Here is a 24,968-nt window from a genome sequence, read left to right as displayed (position 1 = left end):
CTACCGACATAACTGCCATAACAGTACTAGGTACTATACACACACATGTGGAAAAAATTGCCACTGCGCGCATTTAAACAAGAGCTATAAATTCGGGTGACAAGCTAGCTGTTGAAAAACTCAATAGCCAAAGAAAAAGCATAAAAAATGAGCAAAATTATGACATACACTCATATTCTACAGCATATTACATAGATGAAATAATGCCCCAAATAATTCATTGACAAAGTAAAACGCAAGGGAGATTAGGGCAATTACATAATTGGATAAGATGACAAATGCTAGTAACAATTGCTAATCAGGAAGTTCATGATGTAAGACCTTCTTGACCTGACAGAGCAGTGTAAGCTACGTAATTTCCAATAGATGAATAATTACAGAGTATTGTAAGTTCTGCCTACACGTCAAAGAATGTTCGGTTTCCTAATTGTAGAAATTAAAGTCTAACTCAACAGTACCCACGATTTAAATATAGCTAAAATTGACACTTCCGACAAGACTGAGTCTTTGAGAAACTTCAGTTTTGTGCACTGAATACCCTGAACTTTAAGACTTGCAACTTACAATATACTCTTGATAACAGCCTAAAAGTAAAGCATTTAACTAGAGCAAACTGTCAAGGGCTATTAGTCATATATCTTATTTTCTTTCCTCCATTGTAGTGAGTGGGGTCTAGCTGCAGTGCTTCTTTGTCTCGGGCCCTTATCTGGCAGTGAAATGCCGAGCTCTGTGCTGCTGTCTCTATTGGCATGGCAGTAGAGGCGAGGCCTGCCATCCCAGATAAACCTCCCTCTGTTCCCTCAACAGCCCAGCAGGCTTCATGTTTGCTGCAGGTGTCAGAGAAAATGTTCCCATAGCCATTAGACTTCAGCGCTGCTGGTGACATGTTGGCACCTATGATGGGAAACGACTGAAGATGGAGGAAAGTGATGACAGGGGAGATGGAGGCAGACCACACAGGGACAAGACAGAATGAGAAGGGAAAAGCAGGACTGTGACGACTACCAAATAAAATAAAGTACAATGGGAAATAACCAATAACTGCTATTGTGTTTTCATAAAGCATTTCTCACCAAAGTGCTCTAAAACACACATAATATGCAAGTACGTAGTCCAGAGTTATTCTACCCCTCTTTTCATGCTAAGCAGCATTACATGTCGGACACTGCTGACCTAGAAACCCATTTTAATGATAACTACAAAGAAGTAGTCAAGCTTGAGAAAAATGCATTTAATGAATACTGTACACCATTAAATAAAAAAGAAACCAAGGCAAACCGATTGTATTAAAAACAGGATAATGATGGCTGTTGTTGCTGCTGCCGTTCCAAACCTGTCACCATATTTATAACCTTGTTATCCTGAATATTCAGCAGCCAAACGGTTTGCAGGTGGCAGGAAATTGGATACAAGAAAAAATAATTGAATACTCGCAACGCATTTCCTTAAATAATTTTCCAGCAGCACAAACAAACTTTAAATGCAGGTAAACAGTAGTCTGACAAACTAAAATATTACTTTTCAACATCTTTGACATGAATGGCATTTTATGAAAAAGGGGTTAGAGCACATAAAAAAATGTAAGTTTTGGTCAACAAAACATCAGAAAGCTGTGAAATATGTATCAAGTTTTGACTAACAGTTCAGAAACTAAAGATATTAAATGTATTCTAATGCTCAGACAAAGGAAAACAGCTTGTTTGTGGATTTGATAATCAAATGTTTAGCACTCTTTCCCAGAAAAAATACTTAAACATTAATCAGTCCATAAATACAGTTTGACTAGTTAGTATTTACATTAATAGGAAAATCAAACTAATAGTTTTAAGATTTATTTTTGCAAAATGTCAAAAGCTATGTAAAAACACAAATAGTGTTCATTGTGAGCCACATCATTGCTTCCACTTAATTCAAGACGTCTCTTTAGCATAGCAAATGCACAGAGTATCTCTGATGCCACCTTTTCATCAATATACAAGAACCAGCCCATCTGTGGGGACTGAGGCCAATGTTAATGTGGGGACAAACAACCGCCATGCCACCTTGCTAGGCAGGGTGCAGGATACCAACCTGGAAGATTACACCACCTGGTCCTGCCAGACTGTCAGCCTATTTATACCCTGGACAATAATTTACACCAGGACAGCCCAGGAGCAGAGAGATACAGACCAGGGGGAGGCAGATCTGTGTGACATTCTCATGGTGGGAAAAAAGAGCCATCGTGATGACCTTCTGCCTTTTTATCCCCTGTAAGGCTTTCCCAGAGGAGTGAACTAATGACTGTCAGGAGTTCTACATAAATTTGATTAAACACATCAGATAAGATAGTCCACGAGGACAGTTTGACATAATAAACAAATATTCCTACACTGGCAATAATGCTGTGGTTATATACTGCAGAAGGAACGCCCTTTGATTAAGCTCGTGTCAGTCTGATTTGTCATTCTGTCAAAGTTGGTGTCTCACGTCAAAAAAACGTGACAAGCAACTTTACAAGATAAACTGAAATCTACAAAGGACAGCAGCAGCAGCATCCAGTTTAATGGCGTGTGCATAAAAGTGGGGATGAATTGAAAGATATTTTGTATCTGCTTTGCTCTGGCAAATTCTGAAACTTCACTTTCACAGTAAACCACACTGCAATTAAGCCAGACAACAAGTTGCTTGCTTAAACTCAAAACCTCCAAAGAGCTCTATTTTTTGCTCCTACTACGACTGACATTTTCCCATTAGTGGCACAGACGCATAATTTGGTGGCACCAATATTTCATTTCAGAGAACATTTCACACAGTAATGAACATGTCACCCAGTGAAATTAATGTGTCACTGTGTTTAACAGATCCAATAAAAGTAAAGAATTTGAATCACTCAGAAATTACATATCAGACCCATTATCACAGTTCATACAACCCCGGTGACAGTTTGTTTTGCTGTTACTCAACTTGTAGTTGTACAAATACCTAATGTCATGAACTTTGCAGTCTCACTTCAAACACTCGTTTTCTTCTTGGTCGCATTATACAGCTAAGAATGATAGGCGTGACTGGGATATTATGATCAGAGAAGAAAAGTACTTTCAGCAGATTATGAGTAGAAGTAAACAAGCAGGAAATGCGGAACATCCTGAAAATGTGCTGTTTTGCTATGTGACAACCAAAAAAAACTTCAAGTACATTTTGCATTATGCAATCAAACACAAGCTCTTAAGATCCTAAATGTGCATGCTATACGTAACTGTGGTCTCAAATGTGTAACCATAGTGTCTCAGGAGTTTCATACCCTCAAGATATAATTTTGGGAACGGCTGTTGCCAAAGGCTGGAACTTGAAATGTACAGCTGTGATTCCTTTTCCTTTCATTTTTTAAATCCCAACCCATAAAATGACAAGCACCGACGGAAAATAAAGTGGATTTTCAGTTGAAGACATTTTAAATCCACCAAATTATTAAAAAGAAGTGGCAGAAGAATAGTTCAATATTTTGGGCGATATGCTGATTTGCTTTCATGCCAAGTGTTCACACATACAGACTCAAAGAATAGAGGGACAACAGACCGAGCCATTCATCTTAAATAAAAACTTCCAAGTACTGTCATGGCTCCAATCAAGACTCTCAAATCTCCAAGCAGCAGTGACAAGGACTTTAAACAAATGTGTCTTACTATCATGGTAAACAGCTTTCCCATCCAAAATTATTGAATTTAATGAGAAAACAGGACTTGACAACAATGCGTGGCAACATATCGCTCAAGAAATGAAATTTGTTGTGCCTCATGAAATGAAAGAAAATAACTGTCCAGCCACAGCCAGGTATGTATGTTACATGTTTTACTAAATACACCGTTAAAGTAGATGTTAGGATTGATAGCACTATGTTACCTGTCTCCTAAATATGAAGCTTTCAAGATGATAGTGAGCTTGTTATATTTTTCTAAATGGAGCAAAAAACAAAGTGCAAAATATAATTTGCATTTTTTCAGGGCTGGCCTTTCTGATGAGAAGTTTGGCTTTTGTGCGCATCAAACAAATGAGATATAATGCAATTAGTAAGTTGCAGAGGTGCAGGTAGTTGGGTCTTTTCCTTGTTTTCAGGCTTTATGCTAAGCGAGTGTAGCTATTTCCTGTGTTTAATGGATATACGAGAGTGCCATCCATTTCCAAAAAAGTCTAACTATTTCCCTAATTGTTCATCACAACGTGACTGATGTGTAACAAGTAGAACATTTCTTTGAAGGGAAATATTTTCTGACGGGGAAGCAGCTTATCTTCACATTCCTTCTCCATTCACTCTCAAGGAATCAGCTCCACAGACTCTCTCTCTTGATGAGACCAAAAAGAGCTAAAATCATTAAAAAAAACCTCTCATCCTTATGCGCATTATTATGTGTTGATGTTGAAGAGGGTGTTGAAGTGTGTGTAGGTGATTCAACAGCTGTTTCATCCTACTGGATTTCCAATCCCAAGCCTTCTTTTTGAAAATACAAAAAGCTGGAGGCAGAGATGAGTTCAAGATAGTGTAATTAGCCACCACCGTCACAAAACTGCTGCAGTGGAAAAATGCTAGAGAGGAAGATATTAGTGGTTTTCATAATGTGTTCACTGAACCACGTGGCGAGTGTACCACTTTTTAGACTCTATGATTTTGCTCACTTACTTTTATAATGTAGAGTTACAGCACACCAGAAGAGACATTAGCACTAGATAAGCAGTGGGCACTAATGCTGATTAAAACAGGTTCAGAATAAGAGTTGCAAGTCAGTGACAAAAATGTATTTTTTTTTAACTGAAGATAAAACTACACATAAATTCAGAAGTCTTGTTTATAGCAAATATGTCTAAATGTTCTGATGGTGAGAACTGATTCAGTGCTGTGAATTTTATTAACACGGCTTAAATGTTGTTCTTGAGTGACTGTTAAGTTCTGAGTGTTCGATCAATCACACCTGCTCTTCTGTCTGGATGCAGAAAGGTGAAAGAGAACCTAATACTGAGCCTAGAGGAGCAAAGTGGAGCTAATTTACTGACTGTCTGTGCGTGCGTGCGTGCGTGCGTGCGTGCGTGCGTGCGTACGTGCGTGCGTGCGTGCGTGCGTGCGTGCGTGCGTGCGTGCGTGCGTGCGTGCGTGCGTGCGTTGCATTTGTGTCATGACAGAAAGCCAGTAAAATGGAGTAAAAGATGGAGCAGAGGTGAGTGCTAACATTATCCTGCTGCAGATGTTATGCTGGTTTGGATGATATGATAACAACATAACTGACAAAAACAGTCTTCCACTGCTTAAATTCAGATTGTTTTTCTTTAAATAGGATTGGTGGATCTTTTCTTGTTCAAATTGTAAACTGATCAGTGATAATCTCTTGGTTTTCAGTCGGAAAATAGCAAAAAATATCCACTCTAGCTTGCCAGAGTCCAGTGTTTTGTACTAATCAACAGTCCAAAGCCAAACAACACACAATTTACAACTATGTAAATAGGAAAGCAGCAAATCTTCACATTTTATATGTGCTCTGAGAAAACTTACAGTTTTTTGAAGTGCTTGGCAGTTCTGAGCATCTTGAAGCACTTGCCATAGTTCTTCTGTGGGTTTCGGCTGTCTGACTTGTTTTTTGTCTCTTCATGCAATCCTACACTGACTTGACAATGCTGAGATCAGGCCTCTGCGGGGACTATACCATCTGTTGCAGGACTCCTTTATATTTCTTGTCGGCTGAAGATAGTTGTTTATGACTCTGACAGTATGTTGGGGGTTGTTGAAGCTGCAGATTAAATTAAGGATATGCTCCAGATATTTAAACTACTTAGGGCTTTTGCACAGGACTATAAAGTTACAGCAGTTTTTTGGTCACTAAGGGATGTCTGTACAAAATAAAGTGCACTGACAAATGCCATGTTAACATAAGATAGAATAAAAGCATGATGAAAAAACTACATGAAAGAGAATGAATTTCCTGTGCTTTGTTGATGAAACGCTGATTTAAATAAACTACTGGGCTCCTCTCCTCACTTCTAACTCCCTGACAAAAGCTCAAAAAGGTCAACACAGAGTTATTGGTCCCTTTCCAAAAAACATTAGGTGTTATTTTGTCACATATTTATGGAGCGGCAGAGCAGTAATCCTCAACTATTACTCCTCCTACGCTGCTTTCACCCTCTTACATTGGATTATTAAAGTGTAGACCTCACAAAACAGACAGGAAAGGGAAAATAGCAGTGAAATAATGCACAAAGCCCTTGACAGAAAATGGCTTTATCGGTATGTTAAATTAGAAATTGGCAATGATTTGTCCAGGTCTACAAAACGTCTGCACCGGTAAGTGAATAATTGGTAATCCTCTCTATTTCACACAGACAGTAGTATCTGGGCTGCTCTCAATGTCAAATAGCTGTTTTCAGCAATAACCGGTAAGAGGCTGACGAACATTCCTCTGGCAAGCATCTCTTGTAGTGTAGGCAAGGTGTGTGTGTGTGTGTGTGTGTGTGTGTGTGTGTGTGTGTGTGTGTGTGTGTGTGTGTGTGTGTGTGTGTGTGTGTGTGGTCAAGTTGCTGTGTAGCCTTGAGCAAGCTGCTTTTAGCAAGAAAAATAAAGACAAGGGTATCCGTATTTTGAATATGATTTAGATGAAAGAGAAAAGAAAAGGCTCTTATCACATCTCACAGCTGGCTCTAGTGGGTGTTTTTAGAGAAAGGATGACCAGAAACTCCAAAATATCTTGCAGTGACAAAATGATTCTTGCTGTGACGCAAAACTCTCAACTAGCAGCATGAAGAAAGTGCCTCTGCTAATCCAATCTCTCACCTTGAAAGTTTTTCCCAAAAGCTGCAGTGATGGACATTCTTCTGTGCCCAGTTAAAAATGGGAGCTTTGACCCATTTGCTTCCACGTTGGGTATTAAACTAGGACATTACACAGCCTACTGAGTATCACATGAAAATCTAGTATGTGTAAAATTAGAAAGATGACACTTAATCAGCAACAAGCTAATACTGCAGTTCAGGATCCTAATTTCTTTACGTATGGTGGTATATTTCACTCTGAAGCTGTGGGAAAGACAGAGTGAGCTCCATCTACAGATAATAACAGAGTGTGGCTTGGCTGAAAACTCTAAAAAAGCTACTCTTTCTCTGGACTCAGAAGGCATGATTGAACCACAGACAAACAGGGAGAAGAACAGAATCTTAATCTACTGTTGGGCCATTTTTTTCATTTCTGGTGGGACATAAAACAGAAATGACAAATCAAAAGAATGGCCTGCTCCAAGGTCAGCTTTTGTTGTGGTGAAAACGAACAGTAAACCTACTTCTATCTAAACATATATTGTGTGATTACAGCATTGTGTAGGTCACCTAGACACTGTTCGCTTTAGAGCCAATCACAACTAACAGTCACCATTTTAGCACATAATACTGGCAAGTTCCCACTCGGCCCAATTATGACTGAATAACAGTTTATACTAATGAGTCCTGTTTGAAACAGGTAGCAACAAACACTGTTGACTGTAGCTCCTCTGCAAATGAGCACGATTGTGTGTTCTGGACAAGAACAGGAGCTGAGAATTGGCTTTCAATGCATTAAATGTGCAGTGCTGCCACATTTCCTATATTTTTCTTTCAAAACTCTGGTTGGTTAAGTAGATCACTGTGGGGCTGAGATAAAACCCTTTTGAATTTGAATTTTTAATTTTTTTTGAATATATAACGTTCTTTTTATAATTTATAGAAATGTGTAAACCACTATAACCCCAAGAAGCTGGATACGAGAGAAGAGCAGACCTAACAAAACAACTGAAGGATCCAGACTAAGCTTCTATGCAGTCTGTATTTCAGCTGCAGGCCATGTAACACAGTCCATATAGTCCATATGCATATTCAGTCCATGTAGCCTCAACCGTATGTTCCACAACTGGAATGCAAAACACATGCACTTATGTGATTGGGGGGAAACTGCACTGCATTTCAAATGGCACGCGTAGCTCCAAAAGAAATCAGTATTGCCTGTTCAGTTACAATTTAATTGAAATGGTCAGAGTTGACTGGCTCAGTTAAGTTTGCTGTTCAGACAGGCTGACAATACATTTTTATAAATTAGGTGTAATGGTGATATCCTTTCAATTCCTAAATTGAAACAGAGTTTAGATACTTACTCTGTGGACAGAAAAATACAGGGCAGTATAGTCAAATGAGCAAGACTCTAATTTGTGCATGTGTCCAAATGCAGGCACAATATCTAGTTCAGGAAAACTATTTGACATGCAGCCCACATTTCCAGTAGTTAGTAGTTCTTAGGCAACAGGCAATTAGAGGAGATGCCGCTGCTCTTATCTGCTGCTGAATCTGAAGGCAGATTCCAGCAGTAATAGCCTGAGAGGCAAGCAGCACCTGAGCCTCTGGGACAGCCAAGAACAGTAGATATCCTGCAAGCAAAATAACTTCAGCACTGCTCTACCCTCCTTTATATTACTCTCTAGTGAAGGATACTAAGAATTACCTCTTCAAATCTTATACAAAACATAAAGGCATCAAATCAACATGACAGCTGTTCGTGTAGGCAATCTGAACCAACATCCGTTCATTAATACAAGTGACAACGTTTGAAGACTAACACAAAGGCAAGCGGCAGAAACTTCCACAGCAGAATGACACTCAAGAAAATTTAACAAACTAAAGCCATTTCAACTGAATGTTCATACTGCACAAGATTGAGTTTTTTTCCATAGTTGATTTCATGTTTCAGTGAAGTTGAATGCTTTACATTTTCTGTCATTGGAAATGGTCAAAGATAGGGAAACAATCTTAAGCAGTGGATAGTTAGTTTTCTTTGAATAACATATTTTAATTATTAGCAGGAATATTGCACTAACTGATGGTTCACTGCACATATATTTATGTTGTAGGTTTCTATATATTAGTGTGTCTCTTTATACTTATATTGTCTTTTATGAAAGTGTTTTTATATTGTCTTATGGCTGAAACCGGGACCAGGGTCCAATTTCGTGTTGTTTCATGTGCAAATGTGGAATGATATGACAATAAAGAACTTTTGACCTTTGACCTTGAATATTTCCAGAGAAGCATACTGATTAAACTGAAGGCCAGTCCACACAGAAAATGTGTTTGGTGCTTTGAGAAGATAATCTCCACAGACAGCTGTTTATATCATACAAGTCTCCTGCTGCTTATGCATTGTGAACCATTAAATGGTACTTGTGATGACTAATCAGACTGGTGGTGTCAATGTGAGCTGTCAGCGTGTACTGTCCTCCACACTCTGTAGTGGGCAGTGGAAAATACCTATGAATCTCTTGACTCAGAATGCCCTGATACGTAGGCATTACTTCTTACTGTGTGTCACTGCCCGATGTGATAATACAGTGGAAAAGCATGCACCACCCTCTGTCAGTCTGAGGATATACAGACCAATTTTACTATTGATCTTCCCATAGTAGATCTGGAGGAAATTTGTCAAGTTTATCAAACAAACTATAGGATCCCCCTTAAATATAATTTTTGACCAAACCCATCAGTCTCTTTACCAGCATTCTATGAGTATATGGATCTTCCAGGACTCACTGGTCAACAGCTTTTCATCATCAGAAAATGCAGTGTTCTAGCAAAAACTGATGAGGCTAAATCACAAAAACTCACAAATATAGTATCATACCAAAGTATACAAAGAGCATCTTTACTGTCTTTGTGCTAGTTAGCACATGCCTAAAGCAACATCAACTTAAATTTAAAAGTTAAATAAGATAGCTAAATAAGAGCCATTGTGCCATTGTGCAAAACTCAAGAGTCAACTATTCGTTTCAATAAGTGATAGATCATTGCAGGACTCATTCAAAGACAGGTGTTGAAAGAAACCCGCTGTGTCACTCAGGTTTGAACAGCTTGAATATTGCATGTCATGGAGATCATACCTGTGATGCTGCAGTGCTAGAACAGCTTCTCTCAAGCAGCAGGCCACTTCACTCTGGCCAAGAAGACACTGCAGCAGTTTGGCTTCATTTTGTATCCTGCAAAGTACAACAGAACAGGATTAAGCCCACACTGCTATAAAAACCTGAATATGCCTCTCATTTCAAGGCTCTCGAGGAGCTTTGGAGCTGTGGAACTAAAGCAGTAACCACAAGGTCCATTTTGATATAGCACAATTTAGTTTTAGATGCCAACGTGCCGCCTCAGGCAACAACCACACTAACAATGGCACTGCTGCAGAAGCTCAAGTTTCTTCACTCGTTTCAATGAGCCCCAGAGTGAAAGAAAACAGTCTGCTGTGAGGTCTTCTTCTTCTTCTATTTTACAGTGCAAGGTGAGGTCACCCCGAAAAGCACTATGCTGGCCAATCAAATATGTATAAGCACACACATCAAGGCAGCATAATGTGTAGCATTCTACTAATTTGTTGTCTACCTGCTCAGCATCAAGATGGAGAAGAAAGTTGCTGCTGCTGCTGTGATTAACTTTCCAGAGCGGTACAATCAGACCTCTGAGGAGTACAAGGACATAAACCGCTGCCATCGCATTTTAAGCCTTCACCCCGGGCTTGTTCGTTTGTATTTCATTTTATTTACCTGCACCCTGTGGCAAAATGCCCACACTTACACAACCCCTTAATGTTTGTGCAACTGCTGGTGTGAAGGCCTCTAATGCAGCACTGAACACTAAAATGATGAGCAGACAATGTTTCCATAATCCCTGAACATTTGAGGGAGAAACAAAAACTCAAAGGTAGCCAACCACGCCAGAATATAAAGAATTGTCTTAATAAGAATCATATAGCCCCTGAAGAACCACTAGAATCTGGGTTGCTTATTATTCAGAACTAAAGAATGAACAAAACAAATACAGCAGCTCTAGGTGCCCTTAAAATGTGTAGCGCTATTTACTGCAGTGTGAGAAAGGGGGAGAACAAACTACCTGCAACCACACAGAGAAATTCTTTGTGGGGGATTTAAAACACTGCGGTGTTCTCCAAATCTCCTCACTTGTTCCCTTATAATTGTGGTTACATGTCCAAAGAGTGGAGCCTTTCGTTAGCCAAACAAAAGCAAACATCGCTTCTTCTAATATGGATCAGACTTGGTAGATTATGTTCAGTGATTAGGTTGTTTATGCTCTGTTGATGAAAGACCACCTTCTAAAGTTACAGCTACATCATAGCAGTTTAATAAGCAAATACAGCAATGTGTGGACAAGGTATGCAGACTTGTAAAGTTTATTTTTCTCTCTGAGTTGATAAAGATGTGGTAAAAAAGTCAGACTACATCGCCATACCATTGCACCTCGTTCATTCAGACTGACATTGTGTTAGTGTTAGTTGATTTCTTGTGAATCCAACTTGCACTGCTGTAATAATCTTGCATTTATCTTGCGCCTAAGATGTACATTCTATCTACATTCTTAATCAGGCCTTCTGCTGTAATTGGTCAAGTTTTTCGCCAGTCATTAACGGGAACAACACTAGATCTACTTAAGTTGACAAACAAATCAGAAACGGGAGCAGTAGATAAAACAGATTATTATTATGACTATAGGAAAATATACTGTGATTTAAAATTGTTGTCCTTTCTGTGAAGTTGAGGAGGCACTCATGAATACTTTTACAGACTGTATTACAAGGAGTCGACACACTGAGCACTGACATTTTCTCTGCAATCCCCCCTCTAAGGTCATAATATGATGACTCTGCCCCTAACCAAATCTCCAAATACACTCCAAGTCCACCCACACCCTCTTCAACATCCGACTCACACTAGCAAAGAAACCATTAACAGTAATGCAAATCGATGGGAGTGTTAAAAATATTGGCAGGCCAGCCCAGGAGCTGCTCACTGTGCCTTCTTTATTAGTCTGGAAAAAGAGTGCCGGCCTCTAGCCTGCCAGCTCTAAATAGGAGTGCATTGATCAGAAGGTCAGGCCAGACTGAATCCAGCCCTTTAATTGTCTGTGTCACTCCTCATTCTTATTCCAACACCTGTCAGACTTCTCCCAGGTAAACCAAGGTCAGCATCACACAAGGCAGTTCATGCAGAGGTAGAGATTAGGGCACAGACAGAACATCGCCTAAGCAAGAGGAGGAAGAAATTAAACGTGATTTCTGCTGTCATATTCATCTTAATCAGTTGAGAGCAAGCAAGAACATCACAAACTCCCAGCTTCAGACTCGTACGGGTTATGTTATTCTCTCTGAGATCTCTCCCGAGTGACTTCATCTACTCCATGGCCACTGCTACACTAAACTACTTTAGGTTTGTCAGGCTATGACAGTCCCCCTGTTTGTCTGAAAAGTTATAAGTATGTCTTACTAATCAAAATCATAACCCCTGAGGAAGTTGATAAAGAAGATATGATAAGCTTTAATTAATGAATCAGTCTTCCAGTGTGTGTAAGAACTGTTGGACAGGAAAAGGAACAATGGGCAATGGTAGATAAATTAATTCGTCATATGTCTAATAACTGTAATAACAGATACTCACATCCATGTAATTGTATGTGTAACATCTTTTCTAGGGCTGGCCCGAATAGTGGTTTCTGGCCTCCGAATATTTGGGCCCTATTAAAGACGAATATCCGAATATCCATTCCGCCCCGTAACGTCCGATGGGGGGGGGGGCCGAATTTTCAGATCCGTTCGTCTGGTCTCCTGGGTCCAAATTTTCTAATACACTGCCGTAGCGAACGGATATTCGGGATATTCGGGATATTCGGGTCCAGCCCTAATGTTTTCCCCCACACATTTACAAAAATCCTACACAGTCTCTCTTTTACATCTAAAGCTGAATAAGGAAATCCCTTTAAGCGTTCTAGTAATGTACAAAAAATATGTAATAAACGTGTAATGAAATAGTGATTATTACTCACAATAAAATGAAAATGAACCACCACTGTTACCTGCCCAAGGAGAATAAAAAAATCTAATGTTAGTTAAGTCTTGATATTGGATGCCAACACTTGCTCTGAAGGTGGAAAACCAGTCAAATCCCTTTTCACATTAATCCAGATGTCTGGCAGCTTCAGACACACAGCTCTGTCAGAAATGTATCCTGGCTTTAGAGCTGGAGTCATTTCAGCTGTCTTGGCGGCTAATCAGCCACTATCTCTCATCAAAAAGTTGCAGTGACAGGGCCAAGCCTGTCTTTACAAAATCTACCAGGGTAAGATTGCATTTCAGTTGTACACTGATTTGAAGCTTAGTGGTTGGAATACGTCTGGCTGGCAGCCAGCGACAGACTTTTTTCCGGATATAACAGAGGTAAATAAACAGGTTTGTTTCATAAGTTACACTCTATAAATCCAACAAATACAAGCTCAGACACAACCAGAAAAGTGAGACAGACAGCAGTCAAGGAAACAGAGAAGAAAGGGCTTGAAAATCCACCACAAAATCTAATTCCACTTCCTATTACCCTGAATTACATAGATGTCATTTATACAGAACAGGACAATCAAGGGTAAAGTATGAAATGATGCTGTGACCACTTTTTTTTGCAATAACTAAAAATCCTGACAGCTCAACGCTACGATGAAGATTTAGTTCAATAACTAAGATTATAGCTCATCATCAACACTCCCTGATTAAAAATCTGGCTTTCGTCTTTGTGAAAAAAAAGGCATTTGGGAAAGTAATTGTTCTGCAAAACAGGCTTTAAGCAGTGAGGTTGTCCTCAGATGATCAGGCAGTCTGTGTAAAACAAAGTGTAAGGCACATTTCACATTGTTGTTCAGCTCATGAATTTGAAAAGTCATGCATGTCTGAAATCTGCTGGGTATGATGAACACAACACTATTTCCTGTGCTGGATTAGCTTGAAAGTACATCCAACCACCTCTACTTGTCAATGTCATTGCAGCTCCCAGATTTACTCGGGTATGAAATTAATTTACTTCACACCTTTCGGAGACTTCACACAAGATCAGCGTCCATTGAGATCTGATGAGGAGATTTAGCCTGGAGCTGATATCCACATAGCCTAAATGACTGACCAGGGGGAGTGATAAAGTATATTGTAGTGGGATGGTTAGACCAATTTCAGCAGCAATTCAGCCAGCCTGAGGAAAAGATAGGCATACAGCAGCTCGGTGTTTAGAACTAAATAGAAGCTGTTATCAAGCAATGGGCTATGTGCGAAAGTAAAACCAAACCACTGTTTTTACATATACCCTCTGTTCTTACTGCACAGTCACTGTATCATTTTCATTCATCTTCTATGTTACCTACCTGTTTAGGATGACAGTATATCCCATGTGGGAGCTGGAGTATGACTACACTGCTCTAACTTTGAAGCCTCCTGGGCAGCATACAGTATATGCTCCTATACTATCATTTAACATAGTTTATTTCCGTAGCAAAAAGGTGGGTGATGTACTTAAGAAAGAGATGTATTTTTAACAGCAATTTGTGTAAAGTGGAACAGATGATAGACCTCTTCGAGGTATGGTGCCTATAATTAAGTTAGAATGCCAGCAAAACATCTTTATCTGCACATTATCTTTGCCCTCGTTCCGACAGTGCACACAAAGTTAAAATGAGACAAATCTTGACAGTGAACACACTTGAATAATGCTCTTGCAAAAAGATGGGGTGCAAAAAAACGTCCAATCAAAAAATCCAAACTCTCGCTTACTGACATTACCTTTAATTACCATAGACAGGCACAACCCATGTTTCAGTGAGTCAGCTATTAGTCAGTTCTGCTGTTAAAATGTTTTTTAATGAAAAGATGAGATCCTGAGGACATCTAATCCACAGTGGGTAAAAAGGTTTTTTAAAAGCAGCTATCTTGCATAACCCAACACACTGCATGTGTACAATGACTTCATATTTCTGTGGCCGACACCTGCATACATGAAACATTCCTGCTACAACTCCAGATGGGCACACCTCGTTCCTAAGATATCACAAAAACACTGATGATGATACTCTATCATTATTTTTAGTAGTAGTAGTTGTAGAATTTGCTGCAGTGTTATGAATATATTTCCTTAGTCTAAGTTTCAGCAAAATGACAGAAGTGAATTACTAATTAAAATAATTACTGTTACATAAGAACATGTAAATATAATTAAACACAACCACCATTATTAAAAGCCCCCATTAAAATGGTTAAAAGCCAATTAGACGTGTTTATTGGTCTTATTCAAGGTTGCCAGTGTGCTTATTTCCAAGACAACAGTTTAGTTTATTAGCCTGTCTTTGAACGAATTGTGCACAACGTTTTGCAAGCGAAAGAGTGCTCCTCATGCACAGATTCATAGACATAATTTAGTATTTTAATAACAATTTTCACTGTTCTGTTTACTCATTTTAGTTTTGTGGCATGCATGCACTGTATGCACGGACTCAAAACACACACAATCTTATTGATTCGCTGAGATGGCACCCTCTCACCGCCTGCCTCTTCTTATCCAGCTACCAAATTCCCTTGAGGGTCAATAAAACATCTCATAATGAGAAATGTCACCTTTTCTCACCCGAAGTGAGACGAAAACAATTTGCTTCAGAACATGGGAAATGTTCTCAACATGGTGCCATCCACTGAGCTAAGTTTAGGAAAATGGCCCCAGGCAGGAAAGACTAGTCAGACAGATTCAGCAGATGAAATCGAAATAGTGCTGGGGCAATTTTACACGGGATGCTACAAAACAGTGAGGACACAAACAAACGAAAACTGAAGCACAACACCCTAAACTGACACAAAACAGCAGAAGGTCAGTGATGGACAGACTAACATTATCATCAGTGACAGGCGTACTGGGAGTAGTCATGTTTATGCACTATTTAAGCAACCTGTAAATACATCAGGAGAAGCCCCGCTGATATTTTAGGTCGGAGCTGTCGAGTAGATAAAACAGCAGCACGTCAGTACATTTAACATCATATAAACAACTCTGCTTTAGAAGCTTTTATGCCACTGTTCAAGCCTGCTGATGGCATTTGCTTCCTTAACAATTAAGATGATGTCCCATGATTTAGTCTGTTCAATAACAAGCAGTTTAGCACTCTGACATTATCAGCCCATTTAATGCAGCTGATTTTCTAGCTGGCACATCTAATATTTACTGGCTATAGTTTCCTGCACTAAAGAAACTTAAGTAAAACCAAAAGCTTTAAACTGACACAATAAATGACAATTTTGTTTGGAGAAACTGTATTATGAAATGCAATAATGTATCTTTTTTTTTTGCCATTATCTATAGTCTTTATAAGTTCTTTCTAGGTTGCCTAAATTTGAGACAGTCTTGATCTGATTCAAAAGTTTCTAAATAACACAAGTGGATATTCTGCTTCGTCAAAATCATAGCCACATCAAAAAACTAAGGACAAATAGGATTAACAATCCTACTCATGATCAGTGACTGTCATGATCCATTACTTCCTTGATTAAATCAATTAATTCTTTGGTCCACAAATGTTTGAAAACAGTGAAAAATCTAGACTTCCTAAAGCACAGTTGCCTAATATCAGAAATCATTTATCGCCAAGTAAGTTTTCACATACAAGGAAATGGACTTGGTGTTTTAGTGGAAATACTATAAACAGTAACATAGAGATGAAAATATTTAAAAGTGCAGCCAGTTGTATGCATTGATCCTGTTAATCATCCAAAAACCGGCTGCATAGTGGATCAGTGGTTAGCACTGTTGCCTTGAAACTAGAAGATCCCTGGTTTACATCTTGGCCTGGGATGTTTCTGCATGGAGTTTGCATGTTCTCCCTGTGCGAGTGTGGGTTTACTGCGGGTACTCTGGCTTCCTTCCACAGTCCAAAAATATGCTGAGGTTAATTGAGAAGGTGAATACATGAAGTATCACATGATTATAAAAATGGCAAGTTACTTTAAAACAGTTGATTGTTCGATCAACTGTCCAGTTGTTTTAACTTGTAAACAAGATATTAAATGTACAGCCTAAATGCAGTCTTTTTAGAATGTCTGTGTGATACAGGAATGTTAGTGTTCATCAGAAGAAAAAGCTGTAGCACTAACGTTTGGCAGGATTCTTAACAAACTCTATTGCTACTCAGTATGAACATGTTGTTGAAGTTCAATTGCACTTTTTACGATGATGGTGCACTTGCAAATTGTCTAGTTATTTTATGATTGACATGTGCTATAAAACACAATTTTGTTTTGCTACACCGCAGAGCTGTACATTTAATGAAATTGCCTATGGGTATCTAAACCTGTATACCTCATTAATATTCCTAAACAAGCTTTCAGACACTCTAATGCTGCACACTGATAATCAAGGACATGACATACACTTTCTACGTGGGCTCTGAAAGCAGAAGGACTGCCCACCTCTCACAGCAATTTAAAGTAATAAAAATATTGACCATATGGTGGAAAGTGGGTGCGCTGTTATGGTAATGCATTTTAATAAACTGAATTAGGATTGCAGACAAAAATAGCAAATATATTTCACTTTGTGACCACAAAGATGGGACATGTAGTAGATGCATTATTTTACATATTACATCAATAACTCCTCTGCATGGCCATGGGAGCAGAAACATAAATACATACTGTCCATCACAATTTACATGAGATAGTGTTTGGAAAATATAAATATTCAAGCATGCGTGTACTACACGCAGTAGCACTGTGAGCCTTCTAATTATTTCCCTGAAATAAATAATTTCCAATAGAAATGCAAACTTGTCCTTGTGTCAGGGCTCCCTCCTCACCCCCATCCTTCCCACCTGACATCCTAAATTCCCCTTTTCCCCATCTCTATCCTCTCTTCCTCTCCCTCTCCTGCTCCCATCCGCTCCTCTACCCCTGTCTCTCCCTCTGTCTCCTCCTGGTCTCCCATCCACTCCTCTGCCTCTGCCTCCTTCCCCAGTGTGACACCTGAGTGGAGTGCGGGCTCACACCTGCCTCCACTCAGGTAATCAGCCTTCCCCGTGGGTCCCGGACAGCTGACGGACATCACTCTGATTACACAACCAGCAATAAGAACCGGCTCATCCTTCCACTCCCTGCCAGATTGTTGAATACGACTGACTAGTCAGTTCTCTCTCTAGCTGCACAGTAGCCAGTTGAAACTTTTGAAGTTTCTAACAAAAACTGTGTTTCTTTCTGCCTAGACTCTGCTGTCCGTGCCTCCAAGTCTCCTGTCTGTGTCCCCTCCTGGCACCATTCGGCACCCCGCAAAGATCCCTTGGACCCTCCAGTCAGCCCGGAACCCCCCCATTCCCTTCCTGAACTCCCCAGAGCCCACGACAGCACGCCGGCTGCTCTCCCGTGTCCTGACGCCTCACCCCAAACACAGCTGGACGCCAGCCGGTTCCACACCTTCGAACCCCTCAGCTGCCAGATCGCTGGGGACCACAAGCCCCCGAACCTCCTCCCCTCCTCCTTGGGTCGTCGCTCCTTCCTCCACCAGTCACCGGCCGCCAGGTATCCACCACTATCAGCCACACTCCGGTCCAAATCCCAACTAGGCGCCGGACCCACCTGGTCCCCTCCCCGAAAACCCTCCTGCTGATCGTCTTCCCCGAACCTCCCCTTTCAGTCATCTCCCACCTGCCATTATCCACCCCAGCTGCAATAAATCATTCTAAATCTCCTCCGGTCTTGGTAGTGTGGCTCTCTGCTCAGGTCCAGTCCTCCCTAGTGTGTGACACCTTGTTTCAGGAAAAAAAAAAACGGCTCTAAATTGCAAAAATGGCTCTGTAAAAACGATTGATTTCTGTGCTCCTGTGTGTCCTTCCTGAACAGAACACAAACAAAACACTATATTTTAATTTCTTTTGAAAGTAAGAGATCACATTATGAACAAGCGAGCTTAATCCCAGTGTGGAAAACTAACCTAAATTTGTGTGCAGGAGAGGCTTTTGAATCCAAATGTAAGGTTACCACATTTTTATTCAAGCTTGCTTCTGTTCCAAGCAGCCAGGGTCACCTTACCAAACATGCAACTTTAACTGAACTGACAGAACCAAAATGTAGTGCAGACAAAAGCACTTTCAGAAAAAAACAGATGACTGCTGCAGAAGTTTATTTCAATCTCATTTAAAAACATAAAACAAAGTTTTGAATGGAAGCTGAAAGGACTAATATTCAGAAAGCTGTTTATGATGGAAGCCTTCATTTAAGTTTCAAAAGAAAAGCTGTTTATGCATTATTATCAAAAGAGAATAGAACATAGTCACGGAAAAAATTATTAGACCACTCGTCATCAAAAACAATGGTTATGCAATCAAGAACTAACTCCCATGTGTATCATGTGACTAAAACAGAAAAGAAAACATGGAATGCCTAAAAGCACAGTTTTTGGCAGTACAATGCCATAGTTATATATGTACGAACTTAAGTGATTTTGGTTATTATCGAGAAAACCATGGAAAATGGCTAGATATGAGCTCTTAAATTAAACTCTTATGAGCTGTTTTGTTGTTATCATATTTGTCCAAACAAATGTACCCTCAGTTGTATCAGGCATTAAAATGAACAAAATAAACAACAAAACAAGGGTGATTTTTTTTTCCATGACTGTTTGCTGCAAGAATAAACCATTCTTCATCATTATGTGCATATCAATAAATATGAGTGTAGATTCTGATAAGCTCAGAGTTGATGTCTGGTGTGTAGTCATGAATAAATAAGCAAAATATGCAGAAACTAAAAGCTCAGCTGGGCTTTTCCTGCATAGAGGAATTTTTGGAGTCCCTCAAAGAGGTTGTAGCCAAATGAAAATCACCAACATAAGCAAAACCATAATCAGTAACAGCGACAATATGGACAATGTGGCAGCATTTGGCAGCAAAGCAATTAACTGACGAGTTAGACACCTGGTCAAAGAAATACATTTGATTTTAGTCGTGGATTTCTTCTACAAATCTGATCATTTACTAAGGTAATTATCTTATACAACCTTAACTAACTGAAGTGACACAAAGAAAATAAGCTGTTCCATTTATAAAACCCTGTGCCCACAGAGCCATCACTGGATAATAACAGCCTTCCCTGACACCACCATAGCAGCACAGAGGCTGTTCTTTATTCCTGAAAACATAATGTTAACAACAACACAGCTGGACAGTGTGGGGATTTCCAAACACTGCTACCTAATTGATCACTGAAGTAATTTTTCAAGTAAAAACAGTGTTTGATGCAGATTACACATAGCACCGACACTGATCCAGCAGATTGGATCAATACTTCTCAGTGGAATGAGTTTAGATGACATTAGCCACTGACACTTGAGCTGCATTTGTTGCTCGCACAGCATGACATCATCTCCTCGTAATGACTGTAATTACATCTATTGTCTCTGACCATTTTCCCAGCTGATCAGACTTCAGCAGTGACACCCAACAGAGCACAATGACTTCATCCCGCTGCCACATTCACGCCGGTATGACATCAGAAAAGGTAACAATAGGCGTCCTCTGCGGCACATGGAGAATCCCCTCTGCTCCCACAGGTTTGGTGTCCGCATACGTCTCTGTCCTGTGCCTTCAATAAGTCAAGCGCAAATCCATCAACAGAGCAGTAGATCAGGTATCACTGGCACTGGCGCAGTTCGTATTTGTGCAAAGCAAGGTCACTGAACCACATGGACGCCGGATCAATCAGACAGATTAATGAAGCACAACCTGCTGACATGACGAACATTGACACCCCTATTACATCTTGGTCCTGCAGTCCTCAACACTGCTTAAATAAATCAGACCCAAGCAGAAGGAGACAGGTAAACTTCTGAACCTAATCCTTCACGTGATAAGCAGAATACAAGAGAAGCCTGCATATAAAAGAGATGTGGCTCCCCAAAATGTCACAGAACTATGTCTCACTCTGCTAGCAGCTGCTGCCATCAAATTCATATTCGTTTCTGCAAAATATTTATTAGGTGATACAAATATAATCAAGATATAAGTTGGGGCTGGGTTGAAACTACCGATTAATATAGTTTGATTATTCTCTGAGGGAGCAATAAAAAGGGGAAGAGGCAGCCCAGATACAGATTCCAGATACAGACAATAAGATATAATATAATACATCTGCAAAACTGAAAATTTGAGCTGCAGTGACCAGTTAGTCAATCAACACGAAATGAACCGCTCACACTTTTATAAATCAATCAAAAGAAGAAAAACAAATCTGACATTTTCTGGTGCCAGCTACTCAAATGGGATCATTGCATTGAGTATATTAAGGATTTGGTTGATTGCAACTTAGTTGGACAAAACAAGCAACTGATTAGGTCGCTAAGAAACTGTGAATGTATCTAGTTCCACTATTTTAAAAACATGCTTATAGTCTAAACAGTTAATAGAGAAAATACTTGCCAGGTTTATCAATAATGAAAATAATCAGAATTTGAGGCTCTTTCAAATAACCCTATGATTTCAAACATGGTTGCACATTCGGTTTTGATCAAGGAGGTAGCCTGTTATACATGACCTTCCATGAATAAGTCTACAAAGCATCACAGAAAATACATAAACTACCAAAAAACTGAATCAAATGTAATCTATACTGGCTCTTAGCTCCACAGCAGATAAACACCCATGCCACCTCACCTCTACCTGAATTAACAGGTTTATGTAACGTCTTCAGGCACCTCAAACGTCAATCCCCTGCCCAGATCCTGCATGTATTTCTGACAACAGCACCAGAACAAATGGCATCCTCCATTTTTAATCAATAGGAGGATTAACCTTTTCTACAAGTGGTGCCTCTCTTAATAAAATGCGCAGTCGAGATTTGGGATTATACCTGTGAAGACATGCTTTAGCTCATTATTAGACTTAGATCTTCCGACCTGTATGACACCTCATATATCACTAGCATTAGGTAACCATTAATGACTTAGTAATCCTTCAAATCTCTCCAAAGAAATGCACCTCATCATGATCCATTCTGGAAATTAATGTATTTGTAGAGGTGTCTACAGTAATGAGCGTCAATATTTTTACAGTCAAGCTCTCCATTTCTGTGGAAGAGCTGGTCTTTCGAACATGCAGATAAGTACGACGAAGGCGATTCTTATTATTTCCATATCACACAAAGCACTCATAAAACTGTCTAACCACACAGAGCAGAGCCATGTTTCTCAAATTTATATCAGTAAAGCGCAATAATTTGACAGTAAACAATTTTATACAAATGATTCAGTGCTGGACCTCAGTGATGAAACATTACCAGACTAATGAATTGGTTGATGAAAACACATCTGATAATGAATAAATCATTTAACTGAAGCACAATATGGGTGATCCAGTGTGCTTTACAGTGCACAGAGAAACAACAAAAGGAGCGAGGGGAAATCTAATTTTAAAAATGTAATCAAATAAGTACCCTCAGTGCATACAAAGATAAGAGAAATATATAAAAGTTTGCAATGGTTGTAGCTACTGAAATGGAAGAAAAGACAACTTTGTTTTGTATCACTGATATTTGAATACTTTTGACCGTTGAATGTACTAAACAAATTATTTGAAGACATCACCTTGGCTTCAAGGAATGTGATGGCCAGTTTAAACTATTTTTTAAAAATCTTTTAGATTAAATCATTTATTTTATTCAATCTGTACTTTGTTAGCACAGTACATTCACTTCAATTTACCTTGAACAACATGAAGCTTGTTCATTGGAAGTCTGCATGGGGACCATTCATAGCCACCACATAGTTCTAGTTGACTATGATTCTGAGCTGACTCCCTTCTTCGACTGCATTTTCAATATAAAGATCTGCGTGTCTGGTTCAAAAATTTAGAAAGAGAAGGTGACCCTAACCAATGGAACACTCTCGAACTCAACCCAAGCCAAGAAGAAAGAAATCTGAAAGGGACTTTTGACTCTGATTTCAATTTCAAAGCTCATGTGCAAAGTGAGGCCATTTCTCTCTCTGAACAGAACTGATGAACACTTTTAAAACTAGCAGGCAAGACTATTTTACCACTCTTGTCTAAAGAATAAAGTATATCATTTGGTTTCTCGTTAGTATCTGTATTTCTTGTCTAAAGAATAAAGTATATCATTTGGTTTCTCGTTAGTATCTGTATTGATTTTAAATTGCATTATTAGCTTAAATAGCATTACAGGACCTTGCACCAGACTGCCCCTCTTTGAAACTCCTCTATTCAGTCTGGGCTTTATGTGGTGTTTCAGAATTTTATGGATTCAGTATTCATTCTCATTCATTTCTTGGAATCCTTTTTAATTCATTAAGAATTTACAGCTTTATTATAATCAGTTTATCTTGTGTGATATTTGTGACATTTACTATATTGCTATTTTTATTGATTACATGACTTTTTATTAAGCGTTTATCGACATCAGATATTTTATCTTATTCCACTGTTTATGCATGCATTAGTCTCCAAATCTATTCTACCATGCTAAGTTTTGCTTTCTCTTTTCCCAGTCTTAGAGCTTTGAAGTTTACAGAGCTGCACTTGATTTGCTTGAAAAGTAATACATAAATAATGTTTGACTGATTGGTTCGGATGCCAGTTTTAATTAAATCTAATTCAACAGCATGTCAGTCACACTCTGCAAGCGTTGCCCACATTAAAGCTGCCCTGACAATGGGTGTATTTAACTCAAAAACGTATTACTCTATGTATTTATCACCACAGTCAAACATGTCTACCACTAAAATAGTTTTAATAGTGGCTTTAAAGTAGATTACAGAAGGTAAAGCAGAAGTCATCACTAATATCTGGACTGTCTCGTGAAACAGATGGTAAAATAACTCACAATAATTCACAATAACCAGACTAAACGATGTTAGGACTATCGTATAGCATTTCAACTGCACAAATCTGCACTTCAGAGTCAGCCAGTAGCATGACTGATTCTGACACTAAGATGAAATGTTGAGAATAATAACTTTAACGAGGGAGCTGCCATTGCGGATGTCCAGAAGGTGTTATAACGTTATAACACGCTGCTGTCACACTGCTCAGTCAAACCAATGTAAACCCAGCAGTCACGGTACTAAGTTGTAAAGTCCGTCAACTTAACGTTCCGCTGAAAAAAGTCCTCCAGACTACACTAGTGGTTGCACTTCTGCAACAAAAAGCTGTGGTTGTCTCAGAAAATGTGAGAATGCGCTTCGCTGTAAACTTCCTGTCGCGGCGACTCGGTGACAGAAGCTAACACACTAACTGGCCAAATAAGCACCGGCGAAGTGACGGAGGAAAGCAGAGAGCGAGTGTAAAAGTACCTGTCCGAGGCGTCTGTCCTCTTTCATGCTCCCTGAAAAGCTTCTCACAGACCTTTTCAGAACAGGGAAGTTTCTTTCGGTGGCTCTTGTTGAGGGGGTAACCAGGAAAGCCCCTGGTTAGCAACGAGACCTGTCAAACAATGGCGGAGCCAAGTACGGCAAGCGAGAGGGCGAAGCTGCTGTATGTTGACGTTTAGGTTGGTTTCGTTTTCACCCTGTGCGTCAATGGTGTGTGCCAGAGCCCGAGAGATAGGGTTAGATAGACACTATCTCTAGGGCTCTGGTGTGTCCTATCCAGTGGCGCATTAAACAGACTGTCAGAGTGGAAAAATGGCTCTCGAACTAAGCCTTTCTTCAAAAAAAAAGTAATGCAAGAAGCGTCCAGGTTCTTTATTTCAGCATTCAGGAGGGATCTCCTGGGCAATATATAAATGAGTGTTTGTGAAATAGGGATTTATAAACATTTGTGTTTTGCAACCATTTCGGAATCATTCCAAAGCCTTAGCTCCCGACTTTATAGAAGTCTATAAACAGCAACCTCCCGAATATAATATAAGAACAATAATTTAAAAATAAAAACATTAATCAGACAACTGATGACTCCATCTCAAGCACATGTCCTGACAACACTTTAGTTAGAGGCACTAATGGCAAAAAGGACAATGTATATTTTGATCTAAAAAAAATAGGAATAACAGTTAATATGTAATGTCGACATCAAGATCTTCAAATAACCTTTTTCAAATGAAAATTAAAAGGCGACAGGAGGTCTTTGTGTATTTTAAAGCTCTCATA

General features: G+C 39.4%; 1 protein-coding gene across 5 annotated transcripts in view; it reads right to left on the bottom strand.

Moving 5' to 3' along the window:
• The window catches only part of enox2 (ecto-NOX disulfide-thiol exchanger 2), a 189,231-nt gene extending 164,916 nt beyond the window's left edge, over positions 1–24,315 (bottom strand). For 2 of the 5 annotated variants that reach the window (XM_022213922.2, XM_022213930.2), the window contains exons 1-2: positions 24,174–24,314; positions 9,912–10,007 (exon numbers count right to left, since the gene is read on the bottom strand). The gene's annotated coding sequence lies outside the window, so the exon portion shown is untranslated. Of the gene's footprint in view, positions 1–9,911; positions 10,008–24,173 lie in introns of all 5 variants that reach the window. The other 3 variants (XM_051954617.1, XM_022213948.2, XM_022213939.2) reach the window with 3 other exon arrangements.
• Positions 24,316–24,968: the final 653 nt, after the last annotated feature.

The sequence above is a fragment of the Acanthochromis polyacanthus genome, chromosome 10, assembly GCF_021347895.1.
Source record: "Acanthochromis polyacanthus isolate Apoly-LR-REF ecotype Palm Island chromosome 10, KAUST_Apoly_ChrSc, whole genome shotgun sequence".
NCBI lineage: Eukaryota > Metazoa > Chordata > Actinopteri > Pomacentridae > Acanthochromis > Acanthochromis polyacanthus.
This window is presented reverse-complemented; position numbering and strand designations above follow the sequence as displayed.